Here is a 9,473-nt window from a genome sequence, read left to right on the forward strand (position 1 = left end):
TAAATGACAAAATATCTTGTCTAGTCCATGGAACATGTACATATCCTCCTCCTGGAATTTCTCTCATGGGGCATTCTGTTCACACCTTTTCCTTTTCTCTCACCGGTAATGCTGCAAATGTTTTATCTGAGGCATCATCTCGTTTTCGGTACCACCTGCTTCTCCATTTATCTACATCTCCCCATTTTCTCAACAAAATAATTATCTCCTTGATCTGACTTATCCGTCCTGTGGTGTTCATATTTTCAATATCTTTTTCAGTAAAATCTATTCGATATGGTTTTTGTAAAGCCTTCACCTTTTCAATATCTATACCAATTTCATTTGCTACTTCTTCTAGTCTTTCATGCAGATTTCTCGCTCTCCATGGTACACTTTTGCACAAAAATAGTAACTCCTCATCCTGATAAGTTTTTAATTTCTCTGTGGGGATAGTTCCTACTATTAACTCTTCCAGTACCATTCGTAATTTGGCCACATCTATTGATTGGGATTCTTTGTCTTTTCTCTGCAAGCTTCTCAACCATTCACTCAATTCTTCTGAAGATGGACCTACTGGTTTCTCTACATTACTTCGTTCTGAATCCCGTTGTGTCTCTAATATTGATTCCATTGTCATTGTATGTCTTTCTGCTATATTTGGGCCTATAAATGGGTTACTCGAAACATTTGGTTCGATCATACTCATTTTCTGTCTCCATGGATTTTCATTTAGGCTCTGTTTTGGCTTCTTAATCTGTTTATTGCTATTATAAGGAACTGTTAAACAATGTTCACTATCTTTCTGTCTAACAAAAATAGGCATCACAGGGCCTATGGTCACTGGAACAGTTACAGCCTCTACATTTTTTGTTAATTCTCTTATCTGTGGAGAAGTGTGGCTCACTGGTTAGAGTAGGCAGACCTGGAAACAGAGGTCAGCCCAGGACCAGGGTTCAATTCCCGGCTTGGCTGGGTCTTGAGTCCATAAAAAATTGTCCATGGACTCCATAATTCTCGCTCCAGTGCATACTCGATTCATGGGTTCACACTCTGCGACTCTGGGCAATAGCTTGCTTAATCTCCACAATGGCCCCTCGCGGCGGGATGCCTGGCTTTCACCTTGTGGATGCCCTGCTGGGTTATCTCACAGGGGAATACTAGGACGGGTTCCCTAAGCAAGCGCTTAGAGACCGGTTGGTGATTTGCGCTATATAAATATCTGTACATTTACATTTACAGTTACATTTTTCAGTTAATTCTAAAGTTGTTTTGGCTAATTCTGCCGAATTTTCACCACTCATTTTATCATCTGATTTACTCTCTATCTCTCTGATGGCATTATTTTTCCCTAATTCTTGGGGAACTGGTTCAGTCTTAATGATTCACAAAGTTTCTCTCATTGGGGCACTTGGTGTCAACATTTCAGATTCTGGTTGGTACGGAGGTGGATTTTTATAAAACATGTCATCAAGAACATCATCCTCCGATTCATTCACTCCATACCCTCTTGTTTCAACATTATGTCTTTTTTCCGTACATTTTCTACCTCCAACTTCTTCAGCAGTTCTTACGAGAAACAGACCTTCAGTCATACTCGCATTCAAGCCACCTTCTCATTCTATCATCATGAGTGTCATGCCCGTATCTACCAAACATGTACTTATACCTTCTGTCACTCTTCTGTCTCTCTCTGTCATGCATTTCATCTTCCCATTCGGTCAATGCCTCAAACTGTGTCGGTCTAGGTCTCGGTTCTAGGTTCATCATCCTTTCTCTCAAATTTCTCAAAACTGCTAAATTAAATGAACCATGCTCTGGAAATGCCAAAACTCCGTCGTCCTTAGTCTATTTTACCCAATTGTCTAACCAAATACAAGTATGATATCCGTATTTCGCAACCATGAAGGATGCAGGCGTTTTCGGCGGGGGAAGCAACTGTCCTTCCCAAGTCACAATCGGTTTGTCCTTTTTAAACCATTTCTTGATTTTCCCAAATCAAGACATTTTCTCCTTTTCTGGTGGATCGTAATACATCTTTTCTGTCTTCCGTGTATTGCTTGTCTCTCCTTACGACTGTACTGTTGTTCTTGACCAATTGTAGCGCAATTCACACTAACGCACCAATCCGGAGCGTCTACGTCACCCTGTAATTCTCCACTCCTAGCGCGGCGTACACTAACGCACCAATCAGGAGCGTCTACGTTTCTAGCTGACTGGCCAATCCCAGCGCGGCCTTTCTGACGTCAGCTCTTCTCGCTGTCGCGGCTCCTACTCCTGCTGACCCCCTCCTTTACAAATTTTATCGGTAAACTTTCTTACGTTCTTCTGACTTACAAATCTGTTAGTAACGACATAAAAAAGCCACCATTATCTGTTTCGCTAACCAAGAATAGTTAATGACCTTTCTCACAAGAATTCCGTCTTTCCCGAGAGCAGCGATTACCTCTGCCCTACTACGGAATCGTTACTTCTGTTGATAAAGTAGCACATCCCTCTACCTTACCCTTCTAACGAGCATGGCTAACCGTTTCTCCAGAATGAAGACACTTAGTTGGAGACCCAATGCTCCTGAGAAATAAAACCAGAGTTTCACAATTAACCTGAATGCCTTTTCATTCACAGACTTTCACACGGAAAAATGTAGTACATTCATACAGAATTCTGTCTTTCCCGAGAACAGCAAACAGTCTGTCCTACTACAGAATTATGACTTTTGTTAACAAAGTAGCACTTCCCTCTACTTTATCCTTCTAACAAGCTTAGGGAACACCTATTACCTTTCCAGTGATAAGCGTTGTCAGAGTACCTTCTGGACTCCTGGTACCTAAGACCAAAATTTCACAGGTGACCTTTGCTGCCATGCACTTCTCTCATACAGAAAATATCACTAATGGCAACACACGACGATGTCACATTATCGAACCCAGACAATGCATCGTGCAACTTCAATTGTCACACATTTCCCCTGTGTACCTACAGGGCAACAACAATTCCGTCTTTCCCGAGAGTAGCGCTTACCTCTGCTCTACTATGGAACCGTTACAAACTTCCGACTTCCTACATCCCAGAAGCCGTCAAACAACATAAAACTCGACGTGACTCAACATAGAGTGTTAATACATCAACCAATACTAATCAATAATCAATTAACAATAAGCAATTTACAAGCAATAATCACCAAACCATAACAATAAAAACCATCATCCTGCTACCAGAAAAACTGTTACAGCGCGGAAACATGGCTAACGGGAATCAGGACAAAAACTCCGTACCTAATATCCTCCCTTCGTCACAGACCAAATATCACATTAATACATTCACTCCTACAATCATTGGTGGGGCCCATAACACCAACATTCACACTTCACTTCTCACTGGTCTGCACTTACAGGAGAGATGAGTGTTCCAAGCGCTGACATGAAAGGAATACCTTATAACCTATAGAGAGGAAACTATTTACACTTCTATACACTAATACCTTTATCATTACACATCATAAACCTAAACATTAAGATACTCCTCCCACGTGATCGATGGATCAAATTAGTTGATTTGAGTTTGATGATTTAGTCCAGCTAAAGCATATTCAAAAATCCTGATCTACTCCCTTTCAATAAACGACCGAACACATTTTCTTGTTAATCAATATTTTTGTTCATCTAAATAATGTAAGAATAATAGTTCCATCTAGTAAATTTATTAATCAATATGCAAAATCACAGAACACCATATTTACCTATTCTGGCTATCTGTCGTCCTCTAAGTCATCAAATTTAGTCATCAACATGCTACAGTCCCAAGGATCAGGTCAAGGACCAGAGTCGTGCAAATAGCGATCAGTGCCCATAGATTTTCAGAAGTTTGTAGTTCATCAAGAAATTGGGCAGCAATTCAGTCCGTCAAAGATTCAGGAACACAGCCGTCATGTAGCGTCACCGTCGTCTCCGTCAGCCAAAAGGAAGTACGAGAAAGAGTAGAACTCTCCTCTCTATTCTAACGTCATTTATATAATGGAAATAAGGTCCAAGAGATACAAATTAAACAATTTGGGCTCATCCCATTGGTCAGTTGGGATCGTCCGGTGAGGTTTCACACAGTTTGAGTTGTTAGGTCATCCTACATGTTCCATCCAGTTTTTTATAAAAGTCTTTTGTCAAAACTCTTGGCAGGCATCCCGTCGTGACCTTGCTTGGGCACATCGAGTCTGGGGTCATCTCGAGGCTACTGGTATGTGTGGTTGGCGCAGGCGCACTTTGTCTGAAACCTCGTGGAATGGTGGCCATCTCGTCGAGTATGTCAGGCGGCCATCTTGTTTTTGGCCCAAAGGATAACTTAAGCGAAACAAACACAAAAAGTAATTAAAACATAAAAATAACAAATAAAATGTTAAACCCTCACTAATTCCCCTATGTGCTTGTAATTATCTAGCATATGGCGACATTTAAAGCCTTCATATTCACCCATTGATGTCATCTGGTGCAACATACGATAACATCACAAAAGCAACATATATCATGCGATATTCTATTTTTCTAGTATTAGTATGCGTACATATGTTAATTACAAATTATTTTAGCCATGCAAAATGCAAATCCCACGTATGTTTCGTACATTAGTAATGTTGGTTAAACTTCACACAAACACATTAATAGTATTATAATTAATAGATTATTCTAATTAGTATGAAAATGCAGAATGGGGGGGTATACAACATTTTGTACTACCCGCTACATCAACTGCATCAAATTCCAGATTGGTAGCATACCAAAAATAAATATGTCGATAATGGATAAAGTGGAACCAACCTGTAACTGGTAAAGTGGATTTCCCATGTACAATAATGCTATTTAGTGAACTTTTAGGATTATTAGTGTACTTTAACCTGTGGCTTCTTTCAATTATTAGCAGGTTTGATTTTCATGGGTATAAAATTAGACTCTCATTGATGGGAACTTGGTTAGGGCAGCGCAGCAAGTCAGCTTGCTCTGCTGCCCTACACCAAAATGAAAGGCCAGGAATGCACCTCATTTATGCAATACAGTGCATTCCTGTGTTTTCCCCCTGCGCTGGCGCCGTTATTTTTAGCCTAGCGCCAATGCAGGCATCCTTGCACCATGGTGCAAGGGTGCCTGTGTTGTCTTCAGGATTGTTTTTGAGCAGAAAGGGGCACGTTCCTACACAGAAGCAATCCTAAGAGGCATTTCCCTCTTTCTATGTGTGCTGCAGAATGCATGATCCATAGAAAGAGGAAAAAGAGAGAAGAAATAAAGTTATTTCTCTTTGTTACGCTTCACCTCAGGTGGCATAATGTTTCGGTGCTTCCCCAGGTTCATGTGCTTCCGTAAACCTGGGGAAGTGTAAAACTCCACAGGTGTTGCGTGGGGAAACTTACTGCAACACCCATGGAAAGCCTTCTGAGTGCAGAGCAAGTCAAGGTAGTTATTTGCACTGCCTTGCCTTACTCCATATCTATAAGGTCATTCAAAGCCTCGCATAGTGGATTTGCGTGGCCTCATAGATATGATTTTGTGATTTGCGCCACTGGAGTGTCACAAAAAGTGATGCTCCAGGGGGGCAAGGGGGTCATAAATATGCCCCTCAGCAATTCCCATACTCTATTAAAATAGTACGCTATGATTTTTCCTTCTGATATACATGCTCTGTGTCTCACTGGCTTGTGTTGGTTCTGGCCAGGTATAGGTACTCTTTGTGTGATGCAAATCCCCTTGGCTCTTGAGGGTCTTTGGGGGCCAACTACCCCTCCTGTTACCTCCAGTAAGTACCACACAGTGGGATTGTTGAGAGGTACTCAGTGGCCACGCCCTCTTTCCCCACCACTCTGCAAACGCACCTCCTGGCACACTACTAGTTGGGGATGAAGTCCCTTAGGCTCTAGAGGGTCCTTGGGAGCCAACTAACCCTTCTTTTACCTCCGGTGGTGCGGTAGCATACTCCCATTTCTCTTTGGGAGCTTGTGCCAGCCTTAGCACAAGCTCCCATAGAGAAATGGGAGATTCTGTTAATCCCTGCACCCCGTGGCAGGCACCTCAAGGTGCCTGGCATGTGGTGCAAGGATTAACAGGCCTCCTCGGCCCCCAACCAGAGGCTGCAGGTAGAAGGGGGCCCTGCCAGCATGATAGGCCTGTCAGAAACCAAGCATTGTAATCCCAACGGCGGAAATGCCGTCCATTGGGATTACCTGCCGGTCTCTGACTAGCCCCTTGAGTTCTGTCGGAATCCAGCCGGAATGACCTGCCTGTTTCAGTTTCGACCGCCTGCATTGTAATCGGCGGTTGGAACTGAAAGGTAGGAGGCTTTCAGAGCTTTAGGCTTTTGTAATCAGGTCTACAGCCATATTAACCAAACTTTATAAAAACTTTTGCGGCCCACCTACCTTTAATGGACATGAGGTGGGCTATTTTTGAATGTAGCTAAAGCATCATGTGGCAGCGCATTGTCATTTACAGACGTCACATTTTCCATTGAAATGGCCACTAAATTAGCACAGACATATAGTTTTTCTGATAGAACAATTTAGCATACAAATGATGTGTGGAAAGCTAGCATATGTGAATATGTATGATTGATTCATCACCAGGTAGTCTTTGATTTGCTTTTAATCCTTTTAAAATCTGTTTCCAGCACACTTCTGAATTACAAAACAAAAGGCTTCCATTTTGCATTCCTAATTGCTCAATGCTGTTCATATATAGGTATTTATATTTTGTTGCATGTTGCAAAAAGACTTATTACTAACTTTCCCTTCACACACCCTGTACTCCAGCAAGATGGTCACATAACTTACTTTAAAAACTCCTCTAATTTTTCAGTCAGAGAAAGAATACCCAAGTTAAAAGCATAGGCAGCAATTTGTCAGAAGACATAGCTTGACATTTGAGCTATGTCTTTGAAGAACCGGCGAATGTTGTTGCTTGAATATGAATTAAGCTTAAAAAATAAAAGACACGTTTGGCAAAGAAACAGTTGGTTTCATCTAACTCTTCGACCTGGAGAACATTTATAGATTTGGGTTCTGAGGACTTTTCTTTTGCATTTCTTGGAGCATCATAAAACAATTTAGTGATCCTTTTTAACCCCTTCGCTGCGGCGCGAATTCCGCCGCAGCGCTGGGGGGTTTGGGGGGTTTGCGGCACCGCTATGCTCATGACGGAACCACGCCGTCATGAGTTACGGGCGAGCTGTGCTCATGATGGAGTGGTTCCGTCATGACTCCACCCACTTGCGCTAATCGCCCACACAGGCGGGGAATTAGCGCCGCGTGGGAGGAGCGGCCGCCAACGGCCGCAGCATGACGGAACCACTCCGTCATGAGCACACGGTGCTCGTGGCCCATGACGGAGTGGTTCCGTCAAGGGCATGCAAGGGGTTAAGAAGATGAATGTGGGCCTACTCATGGAGACATAAATTACTCCCACATTTGGACTCTCTCTTTCCCATTAGCCCTCTCCCTCGAGCTACATCTTATCCAGTATATTTGGACCTGCTGTCCCCGGCTGCGGCCAGGGACATCTAACCGGTGACATGCTACTTTTGTTGTTTTGGAGAGACATTACCCAACAAGGAGGTTTCTGGATGTTTGAAAAACTTTGAGAGAAAGGAGAAGGCAGAATATTACTAAGATGGGAGTTTGGTATGAGGCTGTAACTCATTGAAATTCACCTAACCGGAGGTGAGTGCTTGACTGGAACAGTTGCATGTTCGGGCGAACCACCCTTCCCGACTGACTCAACACCACGCAGCACTGTGCCGGATTTTGTCCAGTGGAGGTTATGGGGACTTCACTATCCCAAGCATATGGGAAATTTGGATTCCAACACAGGTGTACAGATTCTAATAAGGGGGACTCCATTGCTGGGGGCTTCTGACTTTTGTGGGTGCTGCGGTTGAAACCACAAGGCAGGAAGGAATTTTGGTCCTGGGCCAGAGGCCCAAGAAAGGGGTCCATCTGATTTGGTAATTGGAACCCATCCCAATTGGACTGGGTTGAGGGGACCTGGGTGTCTGCTTTTTAAGGACTTGAAAGGGAGCTGCCCTGCCCCCCTCATCAGACTGCCCACCTGGTGTTGTAGCCAGCCAACCCCGCCCTGGTGTGTCAGCAAACTCTATTGTAGATTCCTGATCGACAAAATGTACAGCAGCCCTGAGTTCCACGAACACAAGTAAAAGGTTTGAATTCCTAATGTTGTCCCCTTGGTCTTTATTTTTTTAAATGAATGTTGACATGTGTGTTTGGTGTTTGCGTAAAGGAATTACCTCCCCAGACAATTATCCCCTGTGCCATGGTTGTGACCCCTGTCCTTGTTGGGTTGGGTTCTCTGTCTGTTGCGTCTGTTGCCATGTGTTTGACAAACCACCTGCTCCCTGTTGCAGTGGTGCAATGGCTGTCTGATTTCTCTGTGACTGAGTGTAAGGTGCATTCAGGTCATCCTGGGTCTGGTTTCAAGGATGGGGATTTTAAGGGGACTGGTCCAGGCTCACTGATCTCTATTCATGATATGCCTTTAGGCTGCATCGGTCGGCCATGTGGCCCTTTCTGTGGCAATAATAAAGTTCTCTGAGATCTGGCTGCTGCCAACATCCCTGAGCCCTGCCTTTGTAACTGGGTTGAAACCCTCTGGGGTTCTACGGTGTAACCCCCTTCAAGACTGGTGCCATTTTCGTGCTTGCGGCCAACACCGCCCCTTCAAGAGCGGTCTTTTTCAATTTGTGTTGGACCAGCTTGGGGGTATCTCTGGACTTGCTCCTGCTTTTCCCTGTCATTTTCTCATTTCTTTCTGTAATAATGCAATACAAGGGTCTATATCTCCCGCCAGTGATTTGTGTCTAATCCTACTACACTAACCAATCTGCTTTGTATTCTGGTGGTCAGCCCCTTTCTGAGGATGTTATAGAAGAATGTGACCTGGAAACCCCATTGTTTCCTCATTGTGTTCAAGAAAATAGTTATGGTCTCTCCAGGTTTCATGCTTTCTACGATAAATCCTCCTACATCTGGGCAGTCATGGAATATTTCCCTCAAGGCCATCAATATCTGGTGCCTGTGTGAATTGAATGCGGCCCGTCATGCTTGGTGTTTGTCAGGAGACTGCTGGAATGCAGGCTTAGATGAACTTGGTGTTAGTCTCCTCTCTGGTGAGACTGCTTAGCAGTGATCTGACATGGCCTATTGCTAGGTTTATTCCCGCAGTATTCTTTTCAAAACATGAGATCCATTCCCCCGCCCCATCCAACAATGGTGCCAATTTGTTCCTGAGCCCTTCTTTGTCCATCTGGGCCCAAGGCACATAGATGGTCCCTGAAGTGCCCTTCTGTAGTTGTGGACACATTTAGACTTGGGGAACATGTTTAACAAGGAGATGAAATGGGATTCTTTGGTTATGGCAAGGGCACAGCAAACAAGTGGAGTAGCGGTGGGGCTGTTTAGGTTTGCCTGTAAGTTAGGCCATAAGCCAGTGCCCGAGCTTGTTACC

General features: G+C 43.7%; 1 non-coding gene across 1 annotated transcript; it reads right to left on the reverse strand.

Moving 5' to 3' along the window:
- Nucleotides 1-5,930: 5,930 nt before the first annotated feature.
- LOC146816678 (small Cajal body-specific RNA 11) lies at nt 5,931-6,060 on the reverse strand. Its single transcript, XR_014965193.1, has one exon.
- Nucleotides 6,061-9,473: the final 3,413 nt, after the last annotated feature.

Source organism: Triturus cristatus, chromosome 6 (genome assembly GCF_964204655.1).
Source record: "Triturus cristatus chromosome 6, aTriCri1.1, whole genome shotgun sequence".
NCBI lineage: Eukaryota > Metazoa > Chordata > Amphibia > Caudata > Salamandridae > Triturus > Triturus cristatus.